The 20171-nt window shown below is 41.4% G+C and overlaps 1 protein-coding gene; it reads left to right on the plus strand.

Annotated features, from left to right (window-relative positions):
- Nucleotides 1-20171, plus strand: part of LOC135984249 (uncharacterized) — a 210953-nt gene that overhangs the window by 149594 nt on the left and 41188 nt on the right.

Here is a 20171-nt window from a genome sequence, read left to right on the forward strand (position 1 = left end):
TCAAGTTTTGCCCCAAACCATGAGCTGTCTTTGCTTTGCTGGAAAGTTCCTTCATCCTTTTGATAAAATGTCAGAGCTTCGCGTTTGTAACATGAGAAATGTGCACTTTGGGCTGGATCCTGCCAGACGTCCAGCACTCGAGTCCCAATCCAGTGAAGCGCTTATGCTTAAAATTAGAAAGGTACTTAGTAATCGTTTCACTTGTAAATAATGGCTTCCATGAAAGTATTGATTAGTGAGACATCAAATAGTAAGTTCAGCCAAGTTTTTTAGTCAGGCTGCCCTCCCTGACTGTTAGAGAGGCAATTACTTATCAGCCTCTGGAGTCACACTGGGCTGAAGTAATTCACAATCTACAAGCCCCCCACCCCTCCATTTATTGCATACTACAGTTTGCAGCTAACTACTGTCAATTACTATCAGATGTCTACTGTTCAGTTAATTATGTGGACAGTAATAGTTTAATACATTCCAAATTGCAAGCATACAAAAGGTCACAATGGAGACCGTACTATTTAATGGCTTATTTTTCCCTCTGAAACATTTTATGCGTTTGCAAGACTTAGACCATTCTTGTGGTTTTGACTATGATCTCATAACTTATTGTTCAAGTAGTTAGAGCTGATTACAAGCATATACATTTAAGCAGCTGCAAAAATAAGTCTGCATGACCTTTAGATAGATTTTTTTTTTCATTCTATAAGTGAAATACAATATACTTGCTAACACTTGTTTTATTATCTCTTAGCTTAACTTTGCAATCATAGAATATCAGGGTTGGAAGGGACCTTAGGAGGTCATCTAGTCCAACCTCCTGCTCAAAGCAGGACCAACACCAACTAAATCATCCCAGCCAGGGATTGGTCCTGCTTCATGGGAGTCTTGATTAACAATTCTTTAGCATAATTTAGAGCTCCAGGCCTGTGTGTTAATACCTTGAAGTCAAGGGAACTACTCACTTGCTCAACATTATGTATGTCCTTTGCTGGATTGGCCCACAGCTTCCAGGATTGAGCCATTTGTGTGGTTTGAGAGTTTTATAACCAAAGTTTCTTGGGGTTTCATTAAAGTTTCAGGTTTGGGATGAGTTTTGGGACAGCGACTGTTTCCCGGCATCAGAACAGGAGTGTCTTTTTAATTTATTAATTACAGCTTAATTGCACTGTCATCCATACTTTTCAGTTGGCAATAAAGCTTTGCTAAGAGCTTGCAGAGGTTGAAAGTTACTCTTTCAGTGGATGTTTACATATTTAAGGTGGTGTGAAAAGGAGAAGAACATAAGAGAAACCCCCTTTAAACATGCCTTCTATGATCACTGTAAGCCTTCCTGGCTGTTAACTCTCCTCTTTGTGATTTAATACAGACACAGACTTAAGTATGAACAGAGGCCCACCCAGCCAGTTTGAGTCAAAACAGTTCAATACTGGGTCTGTCACAGCAAGAACCACTGCAGTGCACAGTGGTCAGGCAAACAATTATTCTTTTTTTTGTTTTGTTTTTGTTTTGTATGCCAGAAATCTGAGCTTAAAGGGCCAGAGTGCAATCATGATTCTTCAGATTTAAGACTCACACATTGACAGGAGCCTTCGAAAGCAAATCTGAGTTCATGGGGAAAGAGTACAGCAGTCAAAAGTACAAAAGACCTGCAGATAAGTTAAAATTGAACTAATCGTCGGTACAGAATTTTATAGAACTTCTCTTTTCATGATTTTTTTTTAAGTAAAAAGGAACATAGAGGAAAAGTCAATTTAAAAAATAATCATAAAGAATTTGAGGTGATTTTTTTTTCTTCCCTTCCCTTCCCAAATTCTTAAGTGACTTAAAAGCATGTGTCCTACTGATTTCCCTCCCTCTCTCCCCCAACACACATTGGGATTTGTGCTCCTAAAGACTTTAGGCATTTTTTAAAAATCTCACCCATAGTTTTAACACAGACTTAATAACAAAGTACAATGTGTAAAACAATACACACAGGACCCAAACTGAAGCCAATGGCAAAACTCCCAGTTCTAGTCTGGGGGTACATGTTTATCACAGTTAACTCACTAAATTACCCATTTTCCACAGTAATTAATTTAGCCCTCTATTCTGCATTCACTTGCTCATGAATTGAGCTATATTCAAACTGTCAACCTTCATATCTTGTTACAGCTATAATAATAATGTTACATACATGACTCATCTGATTCCCATGTCCGAGGTATAAATACATAATTCAGGTGTTTTAAAAATGTGTAGTTCTCTCTATGAAAGTTCAAGTCTATCAAACATACAATAAGTGTTCTGCTTTAGTTAAAGCTTAAGAATATTACAGAGGAAATTAGGAACAGGAAAAGGCCATTTGTTGTCTTATTTGTATTATGGTAGCGCTTAAAGGCCATTCTACATCTTATCCAATGTGACTATACTTTAAAAAATGTATTGGAGTCCTGGCTTTTCTCTACACACTAGAGCTGGTCAGAAAATTGTAATGGAAAGATTTCTACTGGAAAATGCAGTTTCAATGAAATTGAAATCAATAGGGCTTTGGATGAAACTTCCTGCATATACATTTTTTGTTTTTAAAACACAGTTTTTCATTGCGGGAAATTACATTTTGAAGAAAAAACATTGTTTCAAAATTTTCATTCTGAAATGTTTTCAGTTTTAAATGTTGACATTATTTCATGACATGTCATTAGTAGTGCATATGCCATACCATTATTATATGCTGTTATATAATATAATATTATATATTATGATGTTTTGGTGGTAAGGCATGTAAACATATGCAGCTGCCCAAGACCTTGCTGCCTGTGTCTTGATTTTCCAAGAAGTGCTCAATATGTGGACTAGTGAGCTCGGAAAAGAAACATCACTCCTGAGGTACAATCCTGGATCGGATATTGACTTGCTGTGTGACCTTGACTTAACCTTTCTGTGATTCAATTGCCCAATCTGTAGAATGTGTCCATTTGTGCTTACTTCCCCTTGAGACTTGGAGTTAATATTTATGCACTGTGTGTAGGATGTAAATTGTAAAATTCCACTCCCGTCTGTCAGTCCTGTAGTCAGTCCTATTGAAGATTCCTGAGGAAGCGATATGTTTCCTAATTACTAAGTACACCTATTAATAAAGGATATAGATCTTCCATTTCTCAAATTCTTGGATTTTCTGGGACAATTACTACCTAGTTATCAAAATAGTTTCCTCCATTCCTTATGGACAGTAATGTGGTGATTAGCAGGCTTAAACATTTTTTAAAATGTTTTCACAAACTTCCAATCTTATCTGTCTTGCATGCTTTTGTGGTTTGTCCACCCAAATTAGACCATTCTGAAAACAAAAGGAAAACTGGGCCCTTGAGACACTGAAATGAAGTAGCTGATTAGTCTTGAGGGAGCTCTGAAGTAGATAAACAAAATAGATCAGAAATGTACGCAGGACAAAGATAAATCACTTGGAAGGATCATTCCTATAGGAGTACAAAGCATCTGACTGGAAACTTGAAAAATATGCTGAGAAATGCTTAGATTAATAAATCAAACAACATGGTTGAGACATGAGCTAAAACTTGTCTGAACTATTTAGCTTATCGATTGCACATGAAAAATGGAGAGTTTGAGCTAGAAGTTCTAGCAAGAGATTTTTATATTTTTCCTTTGTCTCAGGGAGCACTGAAAGAAAGACAGGATGTTTTTCCTTTGAATTATCTAATCAATATTTTCATTTATTTATTTTCAGATTAATAAAATGCACAGCAATAAAATGGGGTAATGGTTTTTTTGTTTAGCATATACTGTGTAGCAATAGTAATTGATCTGTGTTTGACCACAAAAGTAATATAATAAGCTTTTTTTCTGAAACCACTTTTCCAGTTCCTCACTCACTATTATTATGGTGAAACCACCTTTTGATGAGGACACAGCAGCAAAATGAGGACAGACACATGCAAGGAATTAAGCAGCAGGCCATAACTTTTATTAAACTTTAACACAGGGGAGGGGTGCTAGCTGCCTATCACCCATACTCTCCTATATGAGGAATGTAATTGGTTTCACAGGGCTCCTTACCATATAACCCGTAACTAGTGCCAGAGTTACAGGGCTCCTTAGCATATAACCCATAACAGGAGGTAGGCTCTCCTCAGTCTATCCCACCAGGACTCAGATCTCTATCTGTCCTAGCACCCTTCCTCTGGTGAGGGAGGCAGAGGGTGGGAGAGAGAGCTCATTGGTTTAAGCATTGGCCTGCTAAACCCAGGGTTGTGAGTTCAATCCTCAAGGGGGCCACTTAGGGATCTGGGGCAAAATCAGTACTTGGTCCTGCTAGTGAAGGCAGGGGGCTGGACTCGATGACCTTTCAAGGTCCCTTCCAGTTCTAGGAGATAGGATATCTCCATTTAAAAAAAAAAAGGGGGGTGGGGGGGATGCAGCAGAGACCTCAACCCATGAAGGCCACACTGTCTCATCCTATCACATGAGCCCAAAGGCCCAACAGCAAAATCCCAGGTCTTTCACCTTTGAGAACTGTTCATTTTGTTTTCTTAGTGCACTGGAAACTCTCTGCAAGTTGCGACGAATAAACACCATCAGTATCTCAGTAAGGTACTAAACGCAGTCCTGCTCAACCCCTTGTGGCTTGCAGGTGCTATAAGGAAGGCAAATAAACTCCCTGGTCCTGCCATGGGAGAAAACATTTCTTCCTGACCCCCTAAATGGGTGACTGGCTAGACCCATAGCATCTATCAGGTTGGGTTCCCATTCCTAATTTGGGTGGCTAGGGTGGGCTGCTGGAATGGAGCCGAAAGAGGCTCCACATTGCCCCTGCTAAATCCTGGGAGCTGGGGAATGTTAGCCAATCAGCACCCCTCACCTCCAGCTGGCCAATGAGTTCCAGAGACTCTCCGGGAGAGGAGCTTCCTATTGTCCCTTGGTGAGTGTCTCCCTCCCTTGATACTGGGACTGGCTCCATCAAGTTCCCCCACCTGTTGATGTGGGTGGGTGGCATTTTAAAATCACAGATTATTTCTGGCCCTATTGCCTAAATTTTCAATAGTGACTAGTGATTTTGGATGCCTTCATTTTTTGAGTGCCCAATTTGAAACACCTTAGAGGGGTCAGTTTTAAAAAGTGCTGAACATCCACTTCTGAAAATCAGGCCCCTTTAAGGTGTATGAAACTGAGCAGCACCCAAAATCATGAGTCACTTTTGAAAATGTTATGTCACTGAGGAAAAGATTTCACATATAGAAAGTCTGTGGGAATTTTGCCAATGACTCTAGTGGGGCTGGGATTTCACTCTGTATGTTTAGATAAATACTTTGCATAATATAAAATCACTTATGCTACCTGAATTCATGTTCTGTTTGAATAAAAGCAACATAACTTATTTTTAAATAAGTTATTTTGTTAATTACAGCTACTCAGATTTTACTTTAACTTATCATACTGAAGGTCAATTTAATTATCCCTAATGCGTGCAACAAAGATACATGATACTGAGCATGAATTTAGGTTTTCCTTTTTTTAAAAAGAGGAGAGAGAAATGATTTGAGATTCTCTAATTAAGAATAAAACAAGTGTTACTCTACTAGTGCACATATTGCTTTGCTACCAAACAGGATTAATTATGGAATGTTATTTTCCCATTATAAACAGAGTATAAGGCACAGAATTTTCCACATCAGAGAGAAGTATAGTCTTTGTGTCCTGAGTGTACTGCATGAAGAGACCTACTCTGTGTTAGCTTTGATATATACAGTCTATGGACTAATGGAATAAAAACAAATATTGAAAGGAATGTTTTCAAAAGGATGAGCATCACTTGCTTGTTTAGAGCTAAATTATGCCTCCTGCCTGTATGCGTTAGATGGGGAAATGGCTCTGGAAACCACCACCTTCCCATGTACCAGTGTGTAATAGTCAGAAATATAATATGGGGTTGGACTAATTTACAAAATACATGGGTAAACGAGAGTCCCATATGTTCACTACATTCCCTGTATACAGTGTATATGTATTATAGAGAGGCTATATATCGTTCCATAGCTAAGGATGCATCAACTTCCATTGTAAACGTTCTTTTTAGGTCCTGATTCAGCAAAGTGCTTAAGCATTTTAAACACATGTTTAAGCCCATCTCTATTCAGCAAAGCACATGGTTAAGTCCCACTGAACTGAAACATTGGCCCATGCTTGTGTTTTGGCTTACTCCCTTTATAGCAATGGTTTGCATGAACATTGTGAAGGCAAAATATATCCAACCTCTTGAGATGCAGGTTTTTTAACAAAAAAATAAAACAAAACACCCTGATCTGAAATGTTGGCATGTGAGAACATAGGAGCATTTGTACAGTTCATAGTTTAGTGAGATCTTACTATAGCTCAAGTGGTAGAGACTTGTAGTTTTGCAACTCGGAGACCAGGTTCCAATTTCAGTTCTACAATTGTTGTTTTACTATGGAGAGGGGACAGCCTCTCTATAGTTGTGGTTGCAGCCCCAATCCCAATATGTGGGTGATTTTGATCTGCTTCTTAATTCCAGTTTCTGAAAGTCCTGTTCAACTTCAGAAAGGAGTCGTTTAAAAGCCTTAATCTCATAAAGGACATCCTTAAGTTATTGTTTCTTTGTCTTTCTGTCTGCCAATGAATTTGCATTAGCTCACACAATTTGAGACTTATGGCAACATTGTGAAAAATATAGGACAGCTTGTTTTAAGGGACCTAGACACACACAGCTACGAACCCATATATTTGTGTTCCTCTGGATAATTATTTGAAAACATACTTACAATCCATTCAAATGCTCTTTAGTAGTTTCTTATGGGATAGGGGTTGCAGTACTTTAAATCCTTAGATTACAGGACCAGTAATCACCCTGCAAGAGAATCAAAGTGTCAGTGAGTGAATCAGGCCTTCCTCCTATTGATAAAAGTTAGGTCATCCCAGGGTGGAATATAAATAGTACCATGAGACTTAGGTGATCTGACTTTTCTAACATATTGAACCATGAATATGAAATATTCAGAGGCATAGTTGTAGTGATCAATTCTTGAACAGTCCACAGACTGAAGTTTATTTGCACAAAATATTTGTAGTACGAATGTGAACAGCAAAGAAACCTGGAAATGTCACCAGTCTGTGGATAATCTGTGAACAGAAAAGGGATGAGCCTTTAGAATAAATTGCTCATAATTTCCCCCTTCCGCCAGCTCTAGAGACAAGTTAAAATAAAATTGTCAGTAGAAGTCAAAGTACTGTGCTTTTCATATTACAGTAAGAAGAAGAAGACTTCTCATGTATGTTCTCTCTTCTGCTTGCTGCTTTGCTCAGTAAGGAAAATTTTGTGGTTTAATTACACAGCAGGTGGGGTTTCCATATCTGGTAGTTGTAGAAGCCTCAATCTATACAAAGCCACAATATTCCAAACTACCTTAATGGAGACATGAGGGAAAACAGACTGTTGTTGCTTTTTAGCCATCTGCTCCATATACTGTAGATATCCTTATCAACAGGGAGCTAATGTCATCACTTAAAATCTCTAGCTGTACTTTCTTTAAATACTTTCAATCAAATGAATATGTAGAAGGACACAATTAAAGTTGTGTACTCAGTTATTTACAACTTATATTTTTCTTTTATTGCATTGAATTTTAGTGCTCACAAAAGTGGCTCTGCATGGCGCTGCAGAACTTTCAGTTGCAGTGGAGTGGGAACAGTGCAGACTTCCCTACAAAGTTCTGCCAATATGCCAAGCAGTGGCAACATCTCTGCTATTCCATGCAAATGCTACTAATCTTGATAAATGCATGTATAGGTCTTTACGAGCCTAATATATAATTACATAGGAATTTGTTATCATAGCACTGTACAAATATTTAATTTATGATGTGAGCCTTTGTTGAGATCACCACATTTGTTAATTTCTAACCTAACCTATGTTTGAACTGAGGTTTCCAAAACTGAAGACCCAAGATTTATGCACACTTTAGGCACCATAACTCTGTTCCTCCTGACTTTTCTGACCTAGACTCTTATCCCATCAGCTTCACCAGTAATGCCATCATTGATGTCTCATTTGTCTGTTCCTTCCACAAGCATCACTGTACCTTTTTCCATGCCACCTCTCACTTCCATACATGGACGGTCCTCTCTACTCTTGTCTGTAACACCAATGCCCTCTCTCTTCAATTAGGCCCCATGTGACGATGCTGCCTGTGGGAGCCAGCTGAGGCCACTCAATTAGGGTGAACTGCAAACAGAACGGGGCAGACAAACCGCAAAAGCTGGTGGATATTCCAGTACTTAGATTTACTAAGCCAGCAAAAACAGCTTCTGTATTACCTCACTGGTTACTCAGAAATCCAAACAACGCAGTTCCCTTAAAGTGCCCAGCCTCAAGCCTCCATCCAGACACACATGTTGGATATGATGATGATTACTGAAAATCTTATTTTATCATATAAAAGAAAAGGTTCTTCTGATCCCAAAGGACCAGTCACACAGCCAGGTTTATATAAAATTTAGATCTTACCCAAAATACATGCTTATAGCCAATTCTTTGTTAACTAAACTAAAATTTATTTAAAAAAGAAAAGAGATATAGTGTTGGTTAAAAGATCAATATAAATACAGACTTGAATTCAATTCTTGAGGTTCAGATACATAGCAGAGATTAACTTGTAGTTGCCAAAAGTCCTTTTAGAAATAGGCCATCGGTTATGGTCCAATGTCCATATTCAGGATGACTCCAGTCAATGACTGGGGATCTCAATTCTTATGGCTTAAGGTTTCCCCCTCTTGAAACCCAAAGCAGATCTGAGATGAAGAAGGATCATTTCCCAGGGTTTTTATACATTTCCAGCAGCCTTTTGGCCTAAGAAAACAATAGGCTTAACTTTCCTTCTCCCAAACATCATAGCAATTAGCATGGGGTAATTTATCCATTAACGGTTCAGATACAGGTTACCACAACCTTCAAAGAGACATATAGACAATAATACTATTTCACTCAACTTTCTTCCTAAATATTAATACTTATTTTTTGATCTTTGAATCAAAGCCATAGTAATAAACAAGACTTGTTTGCTTACATCACAAGACCTGAGCAAACAGCTACCTTTCTAACAATGCAGGCTTGCATTTCAAAGCTCTATTCATTTACATATCTTCCTAACCAGTCTTTAAAGTTCGGCCATGTATCATGTCAGTCTGTGAGTTAATTAACTCTTTCTGGCCCTGTGTCACCTTTCAATGAGATATTATATTACACTCATAACGTCACACCCCAATTCAGCAAGGTACTTAAGCGCATGTGCAGTCCCATAGATTTCAATTACTTCAACGGGACTATGCATGTGTTGTACGTACCTTGCTGAATCAGGGCTTTATTCCTCCTGAAATATCACCTCTTTGTCTGTCTGCCTTTGTTAGATATGCTTAATCAAAAAAATCCAGACCTAACATACCTTTAACTGAATAATTGCATGACCAGGCTGTAACCTTAACTCCCGCACTCATCGTACTACCTATGAAGTTTAGACTTCAAGTTCTGTGTTTTCCCATATCTTCTGTGAAATACCTTACACATTTTAGTCACTATAAAATATAAATAATAAAAGGCTTTTCAAAAAAATAATAAAGCTATATGTAGAATTTACTGAGGGTCTGGTCCTACAAGATGCTGAACAACATCAACTCCTGCTTTATCTTGCAGGACTGAGCCCTAGGCAGAGAAACCTGACAAAACCTAGAGCAGGTCATGGAGGCAGTGGTAGTAGGCATAGGTGCCAACTTCTCCAGGTGGGTGCTCAACCCCTCCCTGCCCCCATTCCAACCCCTTCCCCAAAGTCCCCGCCCCAACTCTGCCCCCTCCCTGCCCCTATTGGACTCCTTCCCCAAATCCCTACCCCGTCCCTGCCTCTTCCCTGCCTCCTCCCCAAGTGCGCCATGTTCCCGCTCCTCCCCCTTCCCTCCCACCGCTTGTTACGCTGCCAAACAGCTGTTTCGTGGCGGCAAGCGCTGGGAGGAGAAGCGGGGACGCGGCGTGCTCAGGGGAGGAGGCAGAGTGGAGGCGGAGGTGAGCTGGGGTGGGGAGCTTGGCTGCTGGTGGGTGCAATTTTTCCCCTTGGGTGCTCCAGCCCCAGAGCACCCACAGAGTTGGCACCTATGGTAACAGGAAGTAGGTTTTAAGGTGGGATTTGAAGGAGAGAGAAATGGGAGACTTCCAAGTGGAGGACTGCAGTATGAATGAAAGGGGAAGCTGCCTGTGCTCTTCCTATTTCTCTCTTCTTCCTGGTCCCTCTACCTCCTTCCCCACTCTCAGCAAGACAGAGTAGGAGGAAATCAAGGCAGAGACACAGGTAAGGATACCTTGGAAGTGATAACAAGAAATATGCAGTAAGTAACAGGAACCCACTGGAGAGGTTCAGTCAGTGCTGAGCTGTGTGGGGAGTAAGATGACTTTAGAAGCAGTGAGTAGACTGGAGAGGCAGGAGCAGTGAAAGGCAGGGAAGATGGAGAGGAGAAGGTTTAAAGTGTTCAAAGCAAGCAATAGCCAAGGAGTGAACAAGAGTGAGCGCTTACAGATGAAATGCGCTGATTACAAATGACACTCAAGAGGAAAAAGTATCATAACTTGACCAAGGACTCGGGATAGGGGAGTGTAGGATGTGATATGTAGTATGTATATTTTAGGTGTTGGGACATGTGAAAAGATGCCTGCTTGTCTGTCAGGAAGGGAAAACAGCCCAGTGAAAAGCTGAGCCACAAACCTGATCAGATAAATAACTGGGTCAGCAGTTCAATCAGGGGCACCCAACCTATCGCCCGTGGGCCATACACAGCCCACCAGAGCATTTCGTAAGGCCCATAACTTGCTTCAACGCAATACACATATGGCCGTTTCATTAGTGTATTGTTGTCATGTTTGCATCATTTTAGTTTACACGTGTGTAAATAGACAATATTGTACATAGGTTGTTTCTATCTAAATACATACGAAACAAGCTGAACTTAAAATATAAATCAATACAGGTGACTTTAAATTGTACTAAAATATGTAGAATCTGTCTGGCCCACACAAGGTTGTGCTTAGGTTTATGTGGCCCTCCTGTGTAATAAGGTTGGGCACCACTGAATTAGATGAACAACTGGGTCAGCAGTTCAATCAGGTGAACATCTTGGTCAGTAACCTGATCAGGTAAACAGCTTGGTCTGCAGTCCAATCAAGTAAACAATTAAGTTAGCAAACTATTCTTAGTGTAGGCGGAAAAGTGTTTATACAATATATAACGAATAACTTTGTAATAGTGTGTTTAAGGTGAGCATCTGAATGTGGTGTGCGTTTGCATTTAACCCATTTAACCTGCTCTGTCCTGTTTCGGTGGACTGATCACTCACTGAAGCAGCAAATAAACAACATAGTTCTTCAGCTCAAGAGTCTGTGAACCTGGGCGTTCTGGGTAGCGGGGAGTGAAGCGTTAAAGATGACACTGAAGTTGCATACTCAGGAGATGACAGGAAGGATGGTGGAGCTGTCAGTGATGATAGATGAGGGAAGTAGAGGAGCAGGATTAGGAGGGAAGGCCGAGTGAAGTGTGTTTTGGAGAGAATGAATGATGTTCAGTTGGCTCTAATCCAAGCAAACTGGACAATGAGAGGGCACCCTGACTTTGTATAGTTTAAAAACCCTCCCACAAAACTTTCAGAAAATCCAGAGTTTGAACATGAAAAGGAAACCACGCCCTCAAGGCTCAGCAAATGTCAATAATACTTGGAATCACTTTAGTAGTTCAGTTTGTTTAATAACATAGCCCTTGTCCCATTGGCACTGGCTTCCTTGGAAAGGCAAACCAAAATAAGTACTTTGTAAAGATTTATTTTTGATCAGTTCCCTCTATTCCAGGAATGTCAGCATTATGGATTAGTAGGGGCCTATGAAAACATACCTTGATTAGAACCATGTTTCTTTAAAATAAGATTCTGGAGATTGTAGTCTTGGTTATTTTTGTTACGGACTTTTTTTTGTGTGTGTGATAGTTTATTGCTGACTTTTTAAAACAGGCAATATCTTATTAACAAAATGTGATAGGACCCTGAAGTTTATCAGCATTAAAATAATCAAATCTTTCCATAGGTAGAGAATTATACCACTTGCTTTTTCAATTTTGCTAAGGGATATATAGTAGACTATTTCCCAGTTTTCTCCGTTTTTAAAAAACTCATGAGAGAAAGTATTTTATTTGGGCCGGATCCCAGGCACAAATTAGAACCGTTTGAAGGCTGCTCTAACTAACTTGTGCAGGCTGCCTCTGGCCCCAAAGGATCCAGTATAGCAGCTGGGAATTGTCTTGGCATAGGGGTGTCCTGACTATGTACTACAGCCTTCTGCCAAAATGAAGGTTGTTGGCAGTGGTGAAAGTAATATAAAATTCTTACTGGTATGGGGACTTGGAACGGGCCCCTGGAATGGGCAGGGCTGGGGGTCAGTCTCCCCCAGCCAGCCCATTTGTGCTACCTGACTTGTGCAACCTCGGGCTCTGGCTGCTGCTGCGGTGGCGGCAGTGGCCTGGAGCCCTGGGCCCATTTTAGTCGCCGGCCCCGGGACAGCTGCCCCTTTTGCCCCCCCCTCCCCCATTGGCAGCCTGGGGGGGGGCAATAACATTAAAGCACTGCGGCAGCGCTTTAACATCGTTGCCCCTTTTGACACCTCCCCCCCCCCCCGCGTCAGTGGCCCTACTGGTCAGGACCTTACCATCAAGGCTGTTGATGGGAGGATGGGGGGGCAAAAAGGGCAGCAAAGTTTTTTAAGGAGGGTCCTTAAAGCGCTGCTGCAGCAAAGGACCCTCCTTAAAGCGCTGCCACGGCAGCGCATTAACATCGCTGCATACGGGCCTGTACCGGCTTCTTACTGATACACTGTACTGGCCTGTACCAGCTAGGGTGACCAGAGGTCCCGATTTTATAGGGACAGTCCCGATATTTGGGGCTTTTTCTTCTATAGGCACCTATTACCCCCCACCCCGTCCCGATTTTTCACACTTGCTGTCTGGTCACCCTAGTATCAGCCCACTTTCACCCCTGGTTGTTGGTCTAAGTACTATACTCATCATTACCTTCCTATTTATCACTAACATCACAACCTGCTATGAAGAGCTGGAAGATGCTCGGTGAAGGCAAGACTCTAGAACTAGCTGCAGTGGGGAAAAGGGTGCTAGTGGAAGAATTTGAGGAAGCTGATGTGAAATGGTGCAAACGACAGGTATGAAAGATAGCCCTGATACAAACTAATGTTCACTTGTACTGAACATTAATTTATTTATTTTACCCTTTCAACCACCATGAAAAGACAAATCTCTGTGTGTGCTTTGTGCAGCTCTCAGTCTAAATCAAACGTCTCTTGTTTGCATTACCTTTTGCTGTTTCTGGAGGATATGCTACTTCTGCTATTCACTCCTCGGAACTCATTTTGACATTTTTCTTTGAGGGGCTGCATACTTTTGAGCTGCCCCTTTCCTCCTGTGTTGTAATTGCAAGTTCTGTGTGTCAAACTTGAAATAGCATGTTGTTTTAAATCAGCATCATCAACAATAACCTTGCCCACTGCTGTGATTTCATCCTCCCTTCGTACTTACCTTAGCTGCATCTCATCATCAGCTGACTATAATTAGGAATGATATAATAAGGAATATAGTTAGGCTATGGAAGCCTTAGTTTAACTTTCTTAGTGCCACCTAGGAGAGTTTCCCTGCCTAGTGCTCATAAAACTGACTTGCCTTCACCAACTGCTCTGTATTTTCACTTAACAGCCAGTATTGGAATGCAGTGTGATGCCATTGTCAGGTGAACATCCTGATCATAGTGCCCACCTATAAAAAGGGAAACAAAAACAAACCAGGAAAACTAACTGGTCTGTAGTTAACTTCTGTGCCAGGGAAGATAATGGAGCAAGTAATTAAGGAAATCATCTGCAAACACTTGGAAGGTGGTAAGGTGATAGGGAATAGCCAGCATGGATTTGTAAAGAACAAATCGTGTCAAACCAATCTGAGCTTTCTTTAATAGGATAACAAGTCTTGTGGATAAGGTAGAAGCTGTAGATGTGGTATACCTAGACTTTAGTAAGGCATTTGATACAGTCTTGCATGATATTCTTATCGATAAACTAGGCAAATACAATTTAGATGAAGCCTCTATAAGGTGGATGCATAACTGGCTGGATAACTGTATCAGAGAGTTGCTGTTAATGGTTCCCAATCCTGCTGGAAAGGCATAACAAGTGGGGTTCCACAGGGATCTGTTTTGGGACCAGCTCTGTTCAATATCTTCATTAACGACTTAGATATTGGCATAGAAAGTACGCTTATTAAGTTTGCGGATGATACCAAACTGGGAGGGATTGCAACTGCTTTGGAGGACAGGGTCGTAATTCAAAATGATCTGGACAAATTGGAGAAATGGTCTGAGGTAAACAGGATGAAGTTTAATAAAGACAAATGCAAAGTGCTCCACTTAGGAAGGAAAAATCAGTTTCACACATACAGAATGGGAAGAGACTGTCTAGGAAGGAGTACGTCAGAAAGGGATCTAGGGGTTATAGTGGACCACAAGCTAAATATGAGTCAACAGTGTGATGCTGTTGCAAAAAGAAGCAAACATGATTTTGGGATGTATTAACAGGTGTATTGTGAGCAAGACACGAGAATTCATTCTTCTGCTCTACTCTGCTCTGGTTAGGCCTAAGCTGGAGTATTGTGTCCGGTTCTGGGCACCGCATTTCAAGAAAGATGTGGAGAAATTGGAAAGGGTCCAGAGAAGAGCAACAAGAATGATTAAAGGTCTTGAGAACATGACCTATGAAGGAAGGCTGAAAGAATTGGGTTTGTTTAGTTTGGAAAAGAGAAGACTGAGAGGGGACATGATAGCAGTTTTCAGGTATCTAAAAGGGTGTCATAAGGAGGAGGGAGAAAACTTGTTCACCTTAGCCTCTAAGGATAGAACAAGAAGCAATGGGCTTAAACTGCAGCAAGGGAGGTCTAGGTTGGACATTAGGAAAAAGTTCCTAACTGTCAGGGTGGTTAAACACTGGAATAAATTGCCTAGGGAGGTTGTGGAATCTCCATCTCTGGAGATATTTAAGAGTAGGTTAGATAAATGTCTATTAGGGATGGTCTAGACAGTATTTGGTCCTACCATGAGGGCAGGGGACTGGACTCGATGACCTCTCGAGGTCCCTTCCAGTCCTTGAATCTATGAATCACTTGCATGAATGCTGCTGCTCTTGGATGCCATTCACACCCCTTATTTAACTTCGATACGGACTGAGTATATGAAATACACAAGCATATTTTTTTTCATATTATTGATGCTATGACAGGTTTGGCTTTTTCTGTTTTAGTGACTATTAGATTTCCCTCACCCCCACTTATAGCTTTTAAAAATGTTCCTATCCCTGGCTGTAGTCACCTCTGCCATGAATTAAAAATAGTCTCCTAACTAAACAAAATAAGGCAGCTTCTCTTCACCCCAGTATAACAATCAGTTACAAGAACAGAACCAAATGACCCTCCGCCTTGCCCCAAAATGGCAGCCTTTCTCATAGCTCTTCATAGTTGTTAGGCTGGGGCATTGGCACTCAGCCTAGGTCTCAATCCTACTAGTGCTTGGAGGTTCTGTTTAAAGTCACTCATGATCCCACATAGAGTTCTGGGCAGTGAGAAGGTGTTTTTGTGGAACCATTGCTCCCAGAGCTGGCCCCTTGTTGCTAACCTAGGGCTGTTGCTTTTTTGGCAATAAAATATTTACAAGGCAGGCTAGATTTTGCCATCACATAAGACAGTAAAATATTAATCCTGTCTTTTTGTGCTGTCAGACTAGCTGAATGCAGCTGTCACAAACTTTAGGGCACCGTTGATATAAGGACTAAACATTAACTCTTCTATTTACTCAGTCACAGGGCATTTTCTTTGTCAGTTTATATAACCGTTTGCTGTTGGTGTCCTGACGTTCACATCTGAATTCCACAGTGGCTCGTATTTTCTTTTGTATGCTTGTCATTTTGAAGACTGTAATTTTTTTTATTGACTGTTTTGTCCTAACGGAGCCTTGGCAAAATCACAGCTAATTTAACATTTTCTTGCCAGTGCTTTGGTCCTGAAGTGCGGTAATGTCTACTTATTCAGTCTGAACCACAGTGACTCAGAGAGCTGATTTTTATGTTCACAGCCTTAAACTCCACTATCTTACACCATCAGGGTCACGTATCCTTCTCTGATTTTGTTCCACATTGCTCTGCTCCGTCATCCATCAATATGGGTTTCCTGTGCCTTCTATCAAGAGCTTATACAGAGGAGGATGGTCTTTTAGCTTATTTGCTCCATTTAGTTTGAATGATTCTGGGAATGGGAAGGGTTGCTTCTTGTCTAAATTCTAGAGGTCTATTAAGAATGTTTAAGTTCTGAAGTTCAGAAGGCTAGAGCCAACTGTATATCTTTTGGGGTCCCAGGGATAGAATCCTGTTTGTTCACTTACAGCAAGGATGCGCCAAATGGTTTCGAACAAAACCAGCCGTATACCATGAATTCACATAAATGCTTCTCCAAGAGTCAGTGTGGTCTGCTGCAAACAACTCACTCACTGATGTCCAGCAATACTTTAGAATAGTTTCCTAGCACACTTGGCAAATTTTGCTGGGCTGGCTACAGGGGGATTTGTACCTGGCGGAATCTAAAAACAGTTGTCAGCCTGAATCTGGCAGAGGTTGCAGACCTGCTGGGATGATCACACATTGAGAATCTCCGCGAAGAAGGCCTAGAAATGCCTAGAGAGGTAGATAGTAAAAGGGGTGCCTGTATAATGTAGGGGGGAAGGGATAGGTGAGTAAAAGGAAACCTGGGGTGGCACCTAATAATGGGAACCAGTGCTCAGAGATTTGATTGTAGTGGCAAGGCTTAAGGGGATCAGGGTCAAGTCTCAGACTAGGAAAATCTGGATTTAGATAATACCATGACTAGCGCCTTCAAAATATCAGAGAGAGACAAAGAAGAAAGAAGTTGAGGGGGCGGGGGGAAGGAGTCAATCAAATGGGTCTGAGATGGGTAGAGACAGATGAAGATCTCAGTGGGTTCTAAAATGCCTGCTACAGGAGTAAAGCTCTCGCCAGAGCACTTACCCTATCCATAAACATATGACCAACTGAAACCTTCAGAAGCTGGGGTAGGAAAAGCTAAGACTGATGCTCAGTTCATTAGTCTGCAGCACTAGTCACCCACCATCTCCAAACCCCTCTTCCAAATGCACTGTGGGAATGTGCACATCCCAGTTCTGAGGTGCCAGCAATGAAGTGCTGCAGCTCTAGTAACCCACAGTTTAATGGACAAAATGTTCAAAAACACTCAACACTGCAATCTGGGGCCAGGTTTTTAAAAGAGCTCAGCTCCCATTTAAGCACCTAAATAACGGCAAGACTTTCAGAAGTGCTCAGCTCCCAGTGTGATACTTTTATGGCTATATTTTCAAAAGAATTAGCACTCGGCCTGCTGAGCTCTTGAAAATCTGGCTTGAGTGGCAGGGGCTGAGCCCTTCTGAAATGTGACTGTCTAAACTGTCATCTCATTTGTTTGTGTAGATTATACATGCCTCTGGGCTGAGTCCTTGTCTCCATGTTCTGTCATCTTCAGCTTTCTCTCAGTGGGAGTTTGTGGCACACACATTGCCTTGTTTAAACAGAGAGAGGATGGTTTATTTTATACAAAACAATGAGAGAGCATCTGACTAAGTAATACACGATACTTGGGCAGTGTGTGTGGGTGCAGAACCAGAGGGGGAGGAAGAAAGCAAATGAACTTTGAAAATAACTTATGGACGGTTATGCTTGTCCCTGTCTCATGGCCCATAATGGGAGAGGACCATTTTCTTTTGCTATCTTTAATTCAAACTATTATTTGTATAGTTCCCTATCCGAGACAGGGACCATAAAATGTCCATTGTCTCTAATGGGCCCAGTATTTCACCCACAGTGAGAGACAGTTCTTACACCCCAAAATAGCTTACAATCTTAGTAGACAAGACAGACTTGATGGGACAGAAAACAGAAATACTGTACAAAGAGGAGAAGTGACTGGCCCAGCCTCATGTAGTGGGTCAATGGAAGAGTCGGGAGTACGATGTCCTTTCACGTAACGATGATTAAATGAGGTGCATCTCTCAAAGATTTTCCATCTCTGAGAGGTATTTTTTAATTCTGTTCCTATGCAGACAGGTGATCAGAATAAATGTGTATAATGAATATTATGGATCCAATCAGATGTATAATGAGTTGTCTAAAAGTGGTGATGTATTGGCAAAGGTGAGAGAATCATGCATGCTAATGCAGTGCATTAATAGATCAGCTATTCAAGGTGCAGTGCAAGGATCATCATTAGGGATGCATATTGCATGCATGATGCTTCTATCTTTGGCTTAGTCTGTTCCATGGGGCACTCAGACATCTAGTGCAAACAGATACAACAGCTTTTCAGCAAAAAGTCACCCTATTCACTGAGCTCCCAAATATGCAATTGTTGCTAAGGTTACATCTACATTGCACACCTCTTGTGGTGGCACATAGGGTCCGTGTAGCTACATGCCACAGTGAAAAGCAGCAGGCTACATCTACACTGCAGTGTGTAGCAACATGTATCAATGAAAGGCTCTGGCAGGGGGGAGGCAGCAGGGAAAGGCTCGGCAGTGGGGAGCTGCCTTTCCCCATTGCTGGAGTCTTTCACTGAGGCGTGGAAAGGCTCTGGCAGCTCCCAGCTCCCGAAGTCTTTCCCTGACACAAGGAACCTGCTGGAGGTTTTCCTCACCATAGGGTCTACCCTGCTCTTTATACCCACACAGGGCCGGCGCAACCCATTAGGCGACCTAGGCGGTTGCCTAGGGCGCTGTGATTTGGGGGGCGGCGACTGTGGGGATATTTCAGTGGCGAGACCTTCCACCGCCTCTGTGGGGGCACGGCATTTCGGGGCGGGACCTTCCGCTGTCTAGGGCGGTGGAAAAGCTGGCGGTGCTCCTGTACCCATGCTAGGGGTATGTATAGTATATGTACTCTGCACACTCGTTTTGGCACTGTTTATGTGTAGGTGTACCCTAAATGTAAGGGGAAAACTATTCATGGTCAGAGAGGTTACTTCCCTTATGAACTTGAAGGCTATTGGGCTAAGACCACTGCCTATCATGCAGACCAGTGCTGTCTCATTGTTTCCTTCTACCCCCTCCCTTCTCCCCATCAGTCTGCCAATGTCTATCTGTTGTCTCTTGTTTCATACTTAGATTATAAACCGTTTTGGGGCAGCGACCCTCTTTTTATTCAGTATTTGTACAGCAGCTAGCACAATGTGGTCCTGATCCAGGACTAATGCTCCTAGGCACTACAGTAAAACAGATAATTAATAATAGTAATGATCCTTGCACTTTAGCCAATGGAAAAACATAAAATAATAAGCCTATAAAACCCCAGAAGTTACAGCTATGTGTGATTTTAAGACTAGGCCAGATTCTGTCCTCAGTTACAACTCTTGCAACCCAGTGATTTTTGAGGGTGTAACTGAAGGCTGACCTTGGCCCACAGTACATAATTTGGGGGATTGGGAATTTTTGGGGGTAGGTTTGTTTTTTAGAGTGCTACTACCTACTTGTTTGTTTTATTTAAGGAAGTATCTTGAGAATTTTAAAGTCTCTAATTATGATTTTACTCAAAGATATTTTAAATATTTTTCCCTTGGTTAAATATTTTGCTACGGGGCAGAAATCTGTGGGAACATTTGTCGAGCCCTAATTAAAAATGCAGTTAGTTTTTTTTCAAGTAATAAACAAATCACCAGGGTTTGTTTGCTTAAATGCCAGATATTTAAGGCAAGTGTATGCTTATCTCAAACTTACTGACTTATCGAGCTAGAATGAAGTCATGTAATTGTATTGAATGGCCGTGTGCAGCCCTACATGCTGAATAGTAAGTGCTTATGCCAAAGGCTAATCCATTGAGGCATGAGTCACCTGGCAGCACTCTTGCCTTAGAGGTAGACATTGTGATGCCAAGTCTCACAGCAAGACTTGGGTTCAGACTGAACATTAAAATGGCAGTGCACCAGTAGTAGAATGCTGTCCTCTTGGAAGGGCTGTCATTCAGATGAGATGCCAGCCCCTAAATC

Source organism: Chrysemys picta, chromosome 6 (assembly GCF_011386835.1).
Source record: "Chrysemys picta bellii isolate R12L10 chromosome 6, ASM1138683v2, whole genome shotgun sequence".
NCBI classification, from domain to species: domain Eukaryota; kingdom Metazoa; phylum Chordata; order Testudines; family Emydidae; genus Chrysemys; species Chrysemys picta.